This window comes from Callithrix jacchus, chromosome 17 (assembly GCF_049354715.1).
Source record: "Callithrix jacchus isolate 240 chromosome 17, calJac240_pri, whole genome shotgun sequence".
NCBI classification, from domain to species: domain Eukaryota; kingdom Metazoa; phylum Chordata; class Mammalia; order Primates; family Cebidae; genus Callithrix; species Callithrix jacchus.
The window spans coordinates 18,365,329-18,381,486 of NC_133518.1; the positions used below are offsets into that span (position 1 = coordinate 18,365,329).

The 16,158-nt window shown below is 35.5% G+C and overlaps 1 protein-coding gene across 13 annotated transcripts in view; it reads right to left on the reverse strand.

The window, feature by feature from the left end:
• LOC103788721 (uncharacterized) overlaps positions 1-16,158 on the reverse strand; it is a 682,665-nt gene that overhangs the window by 246,637 nt on the left and 419,870 nt on the right. For all 13 annotated transcript variants that reach the window (XR_013528873.1, XR_013528871.1, XR_013528864.1 and 10 more), the window contains one exon: positions 13,901-14,023. The gene's annotated coding sequence lies outside the window, so the exon portion shown is untranslated. The remainder of the gene's footprint in view (positions 1-13,900; positions 14,024-16,158) is intronic.

Consider the following 16,158-nt stretch of genomic DNA (forward strand, 5'->3'; position numbering starts at 1 on the left):
CTCAATATCCCTAATTTTACCTAATTTAGGAACTATTACCCTTATTTGGCATACTCATCCTGATATAAACAGGAGCATTTAATTAATACTCTGAGATTCTGAATGTGTCTTTGTGCATCTTTTAAACAACATTTTTTCTTTCTTTCTTTTTTTTAAAGCAAACATTGCTTGCTTGCTTCTTTGTAAATAAACTTTTTTTTTTTTAAAGGAAGTTGTTGCTCACTTCTCTTTGCAAACCATCTGGCAATTTCATTCAACAAAAGGGAAACAGCAAATACATTAACAGGAGAAAAAGTAAAGACAGGTAATCTCATGAAAGAAAGAACTTATTGACAACCAGATTTGAGCAGTCTAAATATTATGCTCCAAAAGCATAATTAATAATAACATTGAGGGGAAGTTTACACCTTTATGCTTACTTCTCATTAATTTGAAATTGACATAACTCCTGATTTAATGGGAATAGAAACCATCATAAAAAGAAAGTATAAGTTCATAATGAACATAATAAGCAGACTCTGCCAGATGGCAATATCAAAACCTGTGGCAGGGGCACACACAGAAATCAAGTACTGATTTTCAAATAAAAATGATGGATATATAGGCCTTCATCATTTTTATATAATCATTTTTTATAATGGTAGAAAATTTTATATAACTATATCTGGTTGAAATGTGATAAACGGAAGTTCGGTACTTTTAAAGATGCACTTATTCTATCATACTGCATTTGGCGTTTCTGCTATCGATAACTGATTTGTTATTATTTATCATCTTATTTAAAGAGACTTTGGTATGTCCCTTTTCCCTTGGGTCTACCATGTCATCAGAATTAACTGATGCTTCCCTCCTTTACACAACTTAGGGATATTAACAGCTAGGCAATTTCACTGGCCCTTAAAGGGTATCCCTGCCATTTTCATGTCTTTTTGTCTTTGGGTAACATCCTATGAATCATGCTCAGAACAACTTTCAGAAATCACATTTCCACCCTATAATTTCTCTATTCAGATGTCTTCCATTGGCAACCACATTTCTATCCAGTTACCTATAGGATATACCCACTGTGTTGAAGGTATTCTCTGTCTACCCCCAATAATCATCCACTAGTTCCCTGGATATACTCTTTGCCCTATCCAATAAGTTTTCTATGTCTAGAACCTATGATTACATTTCTCAAAATGCTCTCTACTAAATACTAAATCCTTGAGTTTTAAACATTTTACTTTTCAAAGATTTCCAAACATATTCGGAAACCTATGTTAAACAAAGTGAAATGGTTCCTCTTTTGCCTGATTTGCTTTAAGAGAGCTTTTGCATGCGGTGCTCTCCAAAATTTTTGACCCTGGATCCTTTTTCATGAAGCCAATTGTTTGATACAATATGTTTATATGCATACACATATTAATATTTATGTATTAAAATCTTTTTTATTTATCTAAATTAAAACTTCAGAAGAATTAAATGTATGGTTAACATATAATCCAATGACCAGTGATGATGAGCATTTTTTCATATGTTTGTTGGCCTCATGTATGTCTACTTTCGTATAGTGTCTGTTCATATCCTTTGCCCATTTTTGAATGGGCTTGTTTGTTTTTTTCCTGTAAATCTGTTTGAGTTCTTTGTAAATTCTGGATATCAGCCCTTTGTCAGATGGGTAGACTGCAAAAAATTTTTTCCCATTCTGTTGGTTGCTGATTCACTCTAGTGACTGTTTCTTTTGCTGTGCAGAAGCTGTGGAGTTTGATTAGGTCCCATTTGTCTATTTTGGCTTTTGTTGCCAATGCTTTTGGTGTTTTGGGATGCAAATCAAAACCACATTGAGATACCTACTCACGCCAGTTAGAATGGCGATAATTAAAAATCTGGAGACAACAGATGCTGGAGAGGATGTGGAGAAATAGGAACACTTTTACACTGTTGGTGGGAGTGTAAACTAGTTCAGTCATTGTGGAAGACAGTGTGGCGATTCCTCAAGGCCTTAGAAATAGAAATTCCAATTGACCCAGCAATCCCATTACTGGGTATATATCCAAAGGACTATAAATCGTTCTACTATAAGGACACATGCACACAAATGTTCACTGCAGCACTGTTTACAATAGCAAAGACCTGGAATCAACCCAAATGCCCATCGATGATAGACTGGATTGGGAAAATGTGGCACATATACACCATGGAATATTATGCAGCAATCAAAAATGATGAGTTCGTGTCGTTTGTAGGGACATGGATGAAACTGGAGAACATCATTCTCAGCAAACTGACACAAGAACAGAAAATGAAATACCACATATTCTCACTCATAGGTGGGTGATGAAAAATGAGAACACATGGACACAGGGAAGGGAGTACCAAACATTGGGGGGAAGAGGGGAGGGACAGCAGGGGGGAGGAGCTGGGGAGGGATAGCCTGGGGAGAAATGCCAAATGTGGGTGAAGGGGAGGAAGGCAGCAAAACACACTGCCATGTGTGTACCTATGCAAATGTCTTGCATGTTCTGCACATGTACCCCAAAATCTAAAATGCAATAAAAAAAGAGAAAGAAAAACATATAATCCAGCAATTCAACTCTTAGATATACACCCAAGCGAAATAAAGCTTATCTACACACAAAACTTGCACATGAATGTTTATAGTAGCATTAGCCATAATAGCCAAAAGGTGGAGACAACCCAAATGTCCATCAGCTAACAAATGGATAAACAGAAAGTGGTATGTCTATGCAATGAAATACTACTTGTCCATAAACAGGAATGAAGTACTGTTACAACATGGTTGAACCTTAAAAACATTATGCTAAGTGAAAGAAGCCATTCACAAAACACTGTATATGATTCCATTTATATAAAAGTTTAAAATAGAGAAATATATAAAGACAAAGAGTAAATTTGTGGTTGCACAGGGCTGTGGGAGTGATGGGAGAGCAGGGAAGTGATACTAAAATGCATAGGAATTTTTTTTTTTAGGTGGTCATGATTGCATATATTTGTGAATATATCAAAAACTTTTGATTTTACACTTTAAATGAATGGATTGTATGGGTTGTGAATTTTATCTCAACAAACTGGTTCCTTAAAATGTTTCAGAATTGCAGACACCACATTTCACACCATTTTGTATCACTTCTCTATGACTGTATTGTAATAGCAAATGCCTAATAACTCTCTGACACACTGTAAGAATGAGCTGACAAAAGCTTTTTTACCCACTATAGTCTCTGGATCAGCATCATTGCAAATCCCAGGAGCCTGCTAGAAATGCAGATTCTCAGGCGAACCCCACAGCTGCTGAATCAGAATCTACATTTTAACAAGAGCTAAGCTGATTCATACGCACATTAAGTACTGAACTGTAGTATCTTCTAACTGTTGAGTACACTAAGCTTTTACACAGCTATTTTGCTTTCCCATGCTTTAGGATTTTTTTAATAAGGATTAAATCAATTCACTTTTTAATAAAGGCAGCATCTAATGAATTATAATGAACCTAATTTTTTCAGCTGCAGTTTTAATTTGTTTTCCAAAGCACAGTCAGGCCACCAAAATGTGATGATTATTTAAAATAAAAGAAGTGATATAAAAGCAAATAGATCAGTGATTTAAATACAGAAAAATAAATATATTTAAAAATAGATACGTGTTATATATTTATACAGAAAATTTAAACACCAAAAATTTAATTACAAAAGATTTGAATACAGAAAAATATAGATATAAATATATTTTAAAATAAATATAAAAATAAGTAGATCAATGATTTAAATACAGAAGTTTCCAGTTCACTTGTTCCAAGTTATGTAACAGATGATTTTAAATCACCTTATATTCTCGCCAATGAAAAGCAATTTATAAACAATTTTCTTTCTCACCCTGTGTACATTTTTCGATGGATTACCGCAGGGGTCATTTTAGTCATGCTAAAAAATTATTAAATACACACGAAGCAGAGAAAAGACATTTTGTTTGCACATCTCATCTGGATGGTTTATGTTATTGCTGAGAGTGCTGTAATATATGAAGTGTCCCACTTCAGTAAGCTTGTCAGAACCAGAGAACTTTAGAAACATGTGTTTGATACAGCATAAAGGATATATGTATAAAATGCATTATTTTACATGACTATTCTTGTCTCTCTCCTCTCCTGCCCTTCTCCCCCACCTCTCATGCCCACACAGACAGGAAAACCTAGGGCATCTTAGTTCTGCTCTTCGCTATCCCAACCCTGAAATGGGAGTCACTAGGACCCACTGCCAATCTGAGACCAACCAAAGCTAACAACTGTTCCCTTCCTATGTGTGTTTCTAGCCAGCAATGACCTCCTACAGCATACAGTGCCCTTCAGGTGGTCTATTATTTGAGTATTTTCAAATGGTTTTATACACCATCAATTGCCTTTCTCATTCTGCAAGATAGACTTAAAAAATCATATTTGAATGACAATAATTAATTTATAATCAATTATTCTGAGTACTTTGATAAACAATCACAAAAGCCTATGATTTCATACAATGTTAGAGACCTGCTGTCTCCCTTATTAAAACGAGAACAATACTTTTTAGAAAATTTATCCAGATTCCTTACACATCTTTCCTATTTATAGGAAATGTAAAATCCCAGACACTTGTGTTTATAATAGCATAAATAATTCTGTATATTTACAATATCACTCTTCTTTGGAATATACTTTTACCAATGGGATACTCATAGAGAAGAAATAAAGTAAAAATCCAAAAAAGTATTCACACTCTCAGAAGGTTGGGTTTACCAGTAGTGCATGTGGAATATATGCATCAAATACACCCACTGGGACAAATAACATGGGTATTATCCTTTTATTATGATCTAAATTAAATTCAAGGAAGTACAGGCCTGGTCTGTTAGCAAATTAAGAATTGAAATCAATAATAAAAACAGAAAATTAACTTGAATTTATGAACTACAGTATATAGTTTTTTTTTTTTCAGAAATCAGGAGCTTCTTTTCTTCCTATAATATCATATGCTGAGGATGACTGGTCATCAGAAGGCTACGAAAAATACAGACACATGAAAGTCAAAGTCAATAGCAGCAAAATAACAAATCAATTTTAACTGACTTATTTTCTGATTAAAAAATCACAGGTATGTATTCAGAAACTCCCTTAATGTGTCTTTATTGCAAAAAAAAAAGTCTCCATTATTTATAAATTGAGGAAGAAATTTCTTATAGCAAGAAAATTAAAAAGTCAGTCATCCATGACTACTTTTATATAGTAATAGAAAGGAATATGGATCATATAATGGCAAAAATCAACCCTCTACATTTCGGAAGTCTAAAAACATCATGCTTTAGAATACAGGATCACACTGATCTTTTGGTGGGTATGATTTTATAATGAAAATATACCTACAAGGTAGACACATCTGAGGAATTTAAGACAGGAGGCATCAATTGGAAAATATTTCTGGGAAATAAATATAATAATATAATATTTTAAAAATAGCTCATTTTTAAGACTACTAAACAGAGAAACTAAAAAATATTGTGAGTGAAACCAAAAATGTTATTCTTCAGGATATAAAATATGTGATGCTTCCCAATTTAAGGTAAAATTTAAGGATTATGAGCCAAAGTTTGGAAAAAAGGTATGTTGCTGGTCACCAGGTTCAGACACCTTCACACAGCCATTTTCCCTGATTGGCTGCTTCTGTTTGTTTTTGTAGTAAGAGTAGCATGGGCTGCTGAGGCAATAAGAAGCCGTTTGATGTCTTGCTTGACAGCCACAGAACTCTAAGACCTAATTTTTTTTCTTGTCTGTCTGTTTTGGCACTACCTGTAGAAGCCATAACTGCCATAAATCTGCATGTCCCTAATGAAATCTGCTAAGTGAGCCAACTCATCTTGGGGAATCTGTATCAGCTATAGTCTCTTCCAGCTCCTCTCACTTCTAGATACCCTGTTGACTATAGTTAAGTGTTAGCAGAAAGCTGAGGTGTTGAAGCGGTTACTCAGAATTATTGGGGGAGAAATGATGGGCTTTATTTAACAAATTGGCTTAAATATAAATAAAGTGAATTTCTTTTTCATCGCAGCGTTTCAGATTTGAATTATATGTGTCTTCACTCTAGTCTGAGAGACACATATATTTAAGAATACCCTAAGAAATTTCCACAAGGAATGTCTTGGGAACAGAAGTGGTAGCTTTGTTGTTAAAATCCCAGATGCCCTCCAGTGTCAATCAAGAGATACAAGAGACAGCAGGACAAGTCATACTGGGCAGAGCTCTACTAGAGAATTTTATTAAGGAAATTAAAGAAATGGAAGGTAGGTTGTTCAGTCCCATGACTACATGATTAGTGCCCCAGTTACTTGCAGCCCATTTTGATTCAACAGTGGGTTATCTTTTTCTCCTCTTAATTCTCATAGCACTTTGTTTGTGCCTGCCTTATATTTACTCCTGCTATCTTACATTATAGCTGTCTGTGTATCCATCTAATCTCCATTATTGAACTAGAAGCTCCTGAGAGAGACAAAGATAATATTGCACATTTTTTTAATCTTCAACAACAAATAGCACAGGAGGAAATAAAAGAAACTGGAGAGAAATAAAATTTCCTAAGCATTAGGCAAATATGAAGTGTTACTATTTTGAGAGGATACAATAATAAATTTATGTTGACTGCCTAAATTTTGAATTAATTGAGATCTAATTCAAAATGGACATGGAGACAAAACATTCAGTTTTGTTAAAATTGAAACTGGATAATAGAATTTAAGAGCACAGAGAAAATGGGCTTCCAAAAAATTACATGCAGAATTAGACAAACTCTCCCATCTGGTCTTAGGTGTAGCTGGAAAGCCTGTCTTCCTCATGTGGGGTCCTGCCCTGGTGAAACACACAATTACGCAGAGCAGACCAGAATGGTCACTTTCTGCAGGCATTTGCAGGCCCCAAAGAAAAATATGAATGTGAGCTAAACTCAACAGATGAATTTCTTTCCCCAAACTCACCAGTGGGGTATTTTCACTTCCTTTGGGAAGAATTGAGGAGGTGTAGGGTATAGAGAGAGGTCAGGAATGTTACTAATAAACATCCCTCTTTAGGTAGACATGAAACACAGGAAAGAAGGTTTTCCTACCATCAAGATGCTTTCAAACTGTATCTTATTTGATCTCTCAAACTATATAAGGCTAAGTATTATTATTCTGGTTTTAGAGATGAAGGGAAAGCCCATAGATATTAAATAACTTGCCCTACGTGCCACAGCTAGTAAATGTTAGAGTCAATATTTGAACTGAAGATTCGTGCTCTTTGTTTGACATGGAGCACAGTCAAACCTATTTGACCTAAGCACCCTTAGGTCAGATAGGTGCTTGGTGAATGAGAAAATAAAAACTCTGCATACAATTATGAATCCTGTATGATAAATCCCCCACATTTTAAGTGATTTAAGTTTTTTTAATGTAATTATTCTGTATTGTAAATGTGTCTTGATAAATTCAAAATAGACAATCTTTAATTTAGTATATGTGAATAGACTGTATTGGATTTTCCCCAAATTATTCTTCATCTGTATAAATTTCAATAGTTGGCAATTCCTAGTTGGATACCCCAATAGTTGGCAAGCTCTTTGAGGCCAGATGACTGCTATTACTTTGCATGCTCCATAACGCCAGTAAAAGAGGTTCAGACTTCCTTTATAAGTGACTATTAAGATAAGCAACATGCAGAAGTAGACAAATTCTTCATGATGATTTCACATTTTCTTAATAAACTCAAACCAAATATGCATGTGTATGTGTATGTGTATGTGTGTAAAATATTCTTCAAGTGCCAACAGACTACAATATTTGGCACAAGAAATGTTTTTACTAAGTTGAACAACTATACATTAATGTGCTGTAAGTGTGGGGAGAATTACTGTATGGGAAGATTATGATTACTTAAATGTCTCTGAACTAAGAAGAAAATAAAACAGGCTTAAATTTAAGGAGGAGCAATATAGGTTACACATGAGGAAAGTTTTCCTGATCACAAGAGTTATTAAACAGATGTCCTCTCTTGGAGATCTCTAATACGAGGGTAAAGAACTAGCTGGTTTAGACACCATGCTGCTTGGAGGCAAAGAGCTGGCCTGACTGAACTCTCCACAGATATAATGTAATTACTTGACTTTCATGTAAAATAACACACAATCATTTTATATTCAGGATGCTTAATGATACCGAAGCTCTGTGAAGGAAGAAACCATATTTTGCCCTATTCTGTTATTCTCAAATTACCCAACACAGTGCTGAACACATAGTAGTTACCCAATAAATGTTTACTGACCAGATTGATTTTTCAATGAAGAAGAATGACAAATGGGAAAAGGGGAACTGGAGTCTGTTCTTAGCTTTACAAATAAATAGTCGAGGACTTGGAGCAGATCAGTCAATCACTCAGGCTCTTAATTTTCCTCTTTTGTCAATCATGGCTTCTGGGGGTTGAAGGCCTCTCTGCTCCCACAATACTGTGACCTCACAGACTAGTCTATATCCAGGTTATGCTGCCCATCAACCACATCAAAGGGAAAGGATACTGGGTAACAAATAAGGAAGCTTGGTTTCTGGTGTCATTTTGCTCATCAACTAGCAACGTTAGCTTGTTCAAATCATTTAATTTCCCTGGGATTCCAACCATAGAAGCCTTTTGGAAGCTCAAGTATTCTGTAATTCTGCCACAGTGGCATGCTGATTTGTATTCTCTGTTTATTCACGTAGTCATTTCCAATATCCCTCAGGAAAAAATATGACCCAAAATATCATTAAAATTACTTTAAATATTTTAACAATCAATTCTTTAAGTAATATGTCTTTATCAATGTATAGTATGTGTTCATTTATTTCTCTTAAATAGAAGAATTTATCTCAAATGTCCAATCAATGTTTACTACCTTTGTAAGTGAACTTATTAGAATGTATAGTAATATTAGTTACCATTTCATTTAGAAAATTTCTTTTAAATACAAGATTACTGTGCTTGAATAGACACACTACTTAAACTGGGTACCAATAATTTAGACAAGCCATATGAAGAAACTTTTCAGAAAGCTGAAACTAAGCCAAAAGTCTTTGATTTGCTCCCTAGAAATAAAAAAATACAATTTTCCCTTTCAAATGACTTGTTATCAGCAAATATTTACACTAAGAGCTACTGATAACCAAATAGTTTAACTAGTCAAACTTTAAGTGACAACCCCAGCATGATTAGAATCTGTAGATAAGGAAATGAATAAAAGGCATATTGACTATATGCTTTTATGCATTTATGTTTGAAAGGATAATGGGTATTCATTCATTCAATAAGCATTTATGGAATCCCCTAGGTGCCAGACAACTGTGTGCTGGGGATGAAAAAGTGATAAGGCATGGTCCTTTTCCAGGAGAGAGCCCGATCTAATTGACAGTACAAATATGTAAATAAGTACAGTGCTCTGTAAGAAGTTATGTAACAGACGTATTAGTATATACAACATGAAAGGGAAGAGAGTGTAACTAATCAGCCCAGAAATAAGGAACAATAGATTTGGACCTTCCACAAGGACCCCAGATGCTGGATTCAGATATGGAATACAGAGGCTTATATATGAAATAGTAAAAGAAAAGAATACAGCTATTAAAAAAAGGCATACATACAGAAAAGAAGCTATAGATTTGAGAAAAATGAGACTTCTAAAACATGAAGTTAAGGTGTTGAAATCTGAAGTGGTATAATCAGAATTATAGAAGAAGAGGACGTTTAGCAACATCCTGACCTCTACCCACTAGATGCCAGCAGCGCCCACTCCCCTCAGTTGTGAAAATCAGTAATGTCTCCAGATATTGACAAGTGTATCTGGGGGATCACCCCAGTAGAGAACCACTGCCATGAAGAACACATGAGAATCACTGGCCTATTTCACTCATGGTTGTGGATGCAGCCTCCTAAACAAAATAATAGAGAATTGGCTTTAATAGCAAATAAAATGATGAAACCAGTTAGATTTTTTTCTGAAATGCAATTATATAAAAATGATCATACTAGCAAATGAAAGAAGAAACTTACATCCTTTCAGTAGATAAACATACATACATACACATACAAATATACACTTATATTGATCTCTATATAGATCTATGTTTATATATTTGTGTGTGTGTGTCTGTGTGTGTATGAACCAGTGGGTCCCCAATCATTTTGGCACCAGGGGCCAGTTTTGTGGAAGACAATTTTTCCACAGACCAGGGGAATGGGGATGGTTTTAGGATGATTCAAATGCATTATACTTATTTTGCCCTTTATTTCTATTATTATTACATTATGATATGTAATTATTATACAACTCACCATAATGTAAATCAGTGGGAGCCCTGAGCTTGTTTTCCTGCAACTAGACAGTCCTATCTTGGGGTGATGGGAGACAGTGACAGATTATCAGGCATTAGATTCTTATAAGGAGCATGCAATCTAGATCCCATGCATGTGCAGTTCACAATAGGGGTTGCACTCCTATGAGACTCTAATGCCCTGGTTGATAGAAGGTGGAGCTCAGGCAGTAATGCAAGTGATAGGGAAGAACTGTACATACAGAAGAAGCTTCGCTTGCTCACCTGCCGCTCACCTCCTGCCGTGTGGCCCAGTTTCTAACAGACCATGGACCAGTATTGGTCTGTGGTGGGAGGTTGGGGACCCTTGACAGACACTATTTATATATTTGAATACCCCCCACAGCATCCAGTGGAAGTCATTGTTCCCCTTCATTTGCTTCTTTAATCTATATCTTATAAGAATCAAACTGCATGTGAATCAGAAAACATTCTATAGGTTCAGTGCTATGCCTCAAAGAATAAGATACCAATGAAACTGAGCTGATCAAGAGCCTTCTCCACAAGTTTATACCTCTTTAGAGAAAAAGTTAAAGAGGAAGATTAGCTAACAATATTGTTTACAAATGTTTTAATGCCGTCCACTTAAGGACAGATTCCAGATTTATTATTTATTATTTATTTATTATTGTTTTTTGAGAGACATGGTCTCACTCTGTTGTCCAGGCTAGAGTGCAGTGGTGTGATTACAGCTCATTGCAGCCTTGAACTCCTGGGTTCAAGTGATTCACTTGCCTCAGCCTCCCAAAGTGCTGGGATTATAGGTGTGAACCACCAAGCCTGGCCTAGATTTATTTAAATAGTACAACAAATGTCCACAAAATGCTGATATCCATATTTTTAAAGGGCAATTCAAATAAGTCTAATTCAATTTATATTAATGCAAAGAAAAAGTATTTAATGACTGTTTAATTCAATGGCTGTAGCATTCAGTAAAATGGCCTTTGAAACCAACTGACGTCTACCGTTCCCAGCCAGTAAATAAACATGAATGACGCATTACTGCACTCACATGGATGTTCATTTGCAGTGGCTTTAAAATGTACTGGATTTCAAAATGACCTGTATTGTTTTTATTTAATCAGGTACATAAATAAATCTGAGATCACTGTATGTTTAACAGTCAAGCAAGCTGAATCCCTAGCAGTATCATCTCTAGCAAATAGTGATTTAAGGAAATGAAAAGAAGAAAGACTCTAAGATCAATGAGACTGAGTTAAGTGGCTCTTTGCAAGTGAGCTGCTCTACTCCATACCACCATCCCCAATTCTGGGAAAGCAGGAAGTCAATATTACCTCATCATATCAAACTCTGGATTCTTGATTATCAAACTCTTGATTTGTACAAATGCTGACCTTAATTGTATTCAGTTTGTACAAATGGACTTGGCTAAATAAAACCATGGAAACAATTTCTCTAAATATCTCATTGCTTATGTGAGTGACCATAAGTAATTAATTTCAATTAAAATAGAAGAAAAGTGAAAGTAAATGAACTAGTGGGTACAAAGTCTAACATGCCTTATTAACCTAACAGCTATTATAAAAATTATTATTATTACACCTAACAATGGTGAACTGCTGTGCTAGGTACTTCAAATATATCTATAATAATGACAATGATTATATAACAACAATAACACTCAGCCAAAGAGAAATAAAAAGCTTGCTGCCTGTCAGGTGAAGGGAGGGTTCATGAGAAACACTGTGCTCATAGTACAGACCATGTTCTCTTCGGGGGTCATCATCTCACTTTTACCTTGAACACAATGCAGTCCTTGACTCTTCTTCTGAGATTGAATCAGTACTGGGATCATTATGGCCAAATAATTTTATCCAGAAATAAAGATTATTACATTTGAATGAAAAAAGAACCTGGATGAACTTGGGGTTTGCCTTTGTGAATTTATGCTTTTCCAGGCAGAGGACCCTTCTGGGATGAACCCTGTCCCAGGAAAGTCAAGACACAGTTGCCCTTGAACATCTGCTGGCTCTCTACCTGCAGCCCCTCCTATTGCTGCCTGCATAAACCTTGCTTGGAGGGAATGATAAAAGGAAAGCAATACATTTTCCTACCTACTCGCACCTACAATTTGTCTTGCCTTTGGTAGTCTCAATGAAACTCTCAGCCCTAACCTGAGGTGCCTTCAGTGGGGATATTTTTGTTTGTTTTGTTTTATCTTACCAACTTATTTGTATATGCCCCATCAGCAACGAGCTTTGTTAAGGAAAAAAAAGAATGTGATTTTTTAAGACCAACAATAGAACATATTTAGAATAAATGTTTTTCTATGTCATCTTAAAACAAATGAACAAAGAAACCTGATTATATAAAATTCTCTGGCATCTTGGTAATCGGCAAGACAGAAAAAAAATCAGGAAGGACAGTTGGAAAGTACCTTCGCTTTCAGAAATTAAGGGAAGAAAGCAATCTCTGTCCCCCTTTACAAAATTTCCAATACAGGCAGCAACTATGTTGATAAATAAGAGTACCACTTATAGCTATCATTTGAGCACTACCCTTTATGCTAAGTGCTTTAGATGAATTAGAATTATCTTATTTAATTCTCACAGAAATATTTATGGTTTAGAAACCACCATTATTCTAAATATTACCAATGAGGGAAGAGTCTTAGCAAAATAAAATAATTTGCCCTGGTAATACAAATACTAAGTGACACAGCTAGGTCTCAAACACATGTTTCTTTGAATCCAGTGCACTTACCCGCATGCTATAATGCCTTAAAACACCACTTTGAAAAGTGTGGGCTTATGTTTCAATCTTTGCTTCTAATCAGTGAGCTCCTTCAGGACATAATTTATTTCTCATTAATTTTTATATCTCCCGAGCATGGAATAATGCCTGATACAGAGTCGGAACTCAATGATTGTCAAATGAATAAAATGATGAATTAATAAATAAAGGAAGGAAGGAATTAATTTTAAATGGAAACAGAAAATTGAGGTTCGTGCAAAAAGCTAATTCTATACCAACAATATTATTCCCGTGGTTAGTTTTTTGCCCCTCCATTTACATTGTAGCAACACATGAGTATTTTATGATAAGTACCATTTTTACTTTAGAATTAAATGAAATGCTTTCGAAAATATGTGCTTTACCCAGGGATTTAAATGAATGATTGAAATTCCATAATCAGAACATGACACAACCAAACCAGCTTATAATCATATATTTCCCATAATAAGCTACTTGAAGTGTTCTTAGGGTTACACTATTGTAATCTAGACATAAGAGGAAGATCTGTGCTCTTGACAACATTCAACACAGGCACTTCATCTGGCTCTGGATAAAAGACAAACCTCCTCTTTTGCATGACATAGATGTTCTCTCTTTCCTTATCAGTAAGCAGACAGTCCTAACTGTTACCTTCACATCCTTTGCCATCTTCCTCTAGCTTCTGGCTCTGGATAAAAGACAAACCTCCTCTTTTGCATGACATAGATGTTCTCTCTTTCCTTATCAGTAAGCAGACAGTCCTAACTGTTACCTTCATATCCTTTGCCATCTTCCTCTAGCTTCTGGCCAGCTTGACATTTGCAGTAATAACTGCCAACTGTATTACAGCATCAATCTTGACAGTCAGCATTGTCAATGGTACATTCATTTATATCTGCAAGAGAATAGTTAAACAGAATTAGCCTCCTATAACTAGACATACAAAAAGAAACTTCAGTGGCTCTCTAATAAAAATGAACCATCACAGAATGACATCATTATTTAACCTCAGATTGCGATAAAACAATATTTCATTTTAATTAGAATAAATGCACTCTAATTTTGATATGAAGAAACAGACAAGTCATAATCTTGGTATCTGAAATATTATTTTGAATAATAAAATAATATTTTCTAGTTTAGCGGATTTGGGACAGTTATGGTACAGACCTAGAAATTTCATATTTGAGTCATTATTTGAGGATGAAATGGAGAACAATGAGAGAAACAAAACTATACTAGGTCACCTGCTTACCCATTAAATATGTTGTTATTAGCTTCTCGAATAATTATTACTTACCCACCACTTCGCATTTGCCATTTTAGTGGACAGCATGATAAAGGTACAGGGTATTTCCATGGTTTCCAAAGTTTAAAATGTAGCTGGAGTTGAGGACTAAACAGAAATGTGATTTGGTTGGCCAGTATAAAGCATCTGCCCACAGACCACTTCTAACCCATGGCCATAACTCATCCTTACAGATAGGGCTCAATTTTATGTATTTGTCCAACCCAGTTAACAATTGGCAAGTACACCAATCCATCTTCAAGTCTGATAGTGGCCTGTGAGGTGGCTTGGTTTACGTTTTTATCAAATGAGGTACCTCTTCTGCGTGTTGACTAGCTGACTTGATAGATCCTTGCCTCATGAGATGCATGTGGCTGGAAGAGGGGATGGAGTGAATAAGGAGGAGGTATGGAGAGGCAGGGAAATTTGGGAGAAAGAGGAAGAGGGAGACAAAGACAGGGAAGGGAGAGGGGAAGAGTTTGGTGAGGAACAGCAGAGGTAGAAGCATGTATCAGTAAAGTCTCACTGAAGTGTGGACCCATCAGAGCAGAAAACAACTGAGACTGAAAGACCAGTCAGGTAATTGGCAGAGTGAGTATCAATGAGTCTTGATTGAAAGTAACTTATTTTGTCTGACCCCCTTGCTATGCAGCTTTGACCGTTTTGCTTGTTTTAAGTTAACTTTTCATTCAAGTGTGTCTGGCTTCCCTCATTCTATTTTGTTTGGGAGATAAGTCTATTTTGTTACATATACTTGTAGATAGTACATTCTTATTCCTGTATATCGTTCCCTTCTATAAATATACCACAATATTCATTTCACAGAAGATGAGCATTTGTCTTACTTTTGGCTTTTGTGAATAGTGCTGCTATGAACATTCTCATACATGTCTTCAATGAGCCTGCCAATGCATTTCTGTTGGGTAATTCAGTTGACCCTTAAGCATGGTAGGTTTGAAGTGTACAGGCCCACTTTATATGTGGATTTTTCTAAATACAGTCAGCCCTCTATATCAGCAGGTGCTGCATCCACAACCAAATATGGATTCTGCATGTGAAACCTGCATATGTGAAGGGCCGGTTTTTCATATACCTGAGTTCCATAGGGCCAGATGCAGGACTTGAGTATCCACAGATTTTGGCATACACGTGTCCTGAAACCAATACCCCTCTGCAGATACTGAGGAGCAGCTGTACATCTAAGACTGAACTTTCTGGGTCAAAAGGTCTCTGGTGGTGTTTAGTATTTATAAATGAATGGTCTTCTTAAGAGACTATTCTAATTTACACTCCCACCAGTGGTGTATTAGAGTTTAGATGCTACTCATTCTTGTCAACATTTGGGATACGCTGTGTTTTTCAATGATCTATTCTGGAAGTTTAATAATAGCATCAGGTTGTGATTCTAATTTTCATTTTACCAATGATTAATCAGATTAAGTATATTGTCATATTATTGGCCATTTGGATAACATCTTGTTGAAATGCTCTTTCAAATGTTTTTTCCATTTGTCCAATTCTTAAAACATTTTGTTATTTTACTTGTGGGTCCTCAAATAGGATTTTAAGAAAAAGTGGTGGCAATGATTATCTTTTCCTTGCCTTAAATCTCAGGAAAGCTTTTAACAGTTCAAGGTAGGTATGATGTAGGGTAGATACAGAGAGATATAGATCGGTTTAATCAGATTTTAAAATTTCCTTTCTAATCCTAATTTTATTCCAATTTGATTCGAAAATCAGTG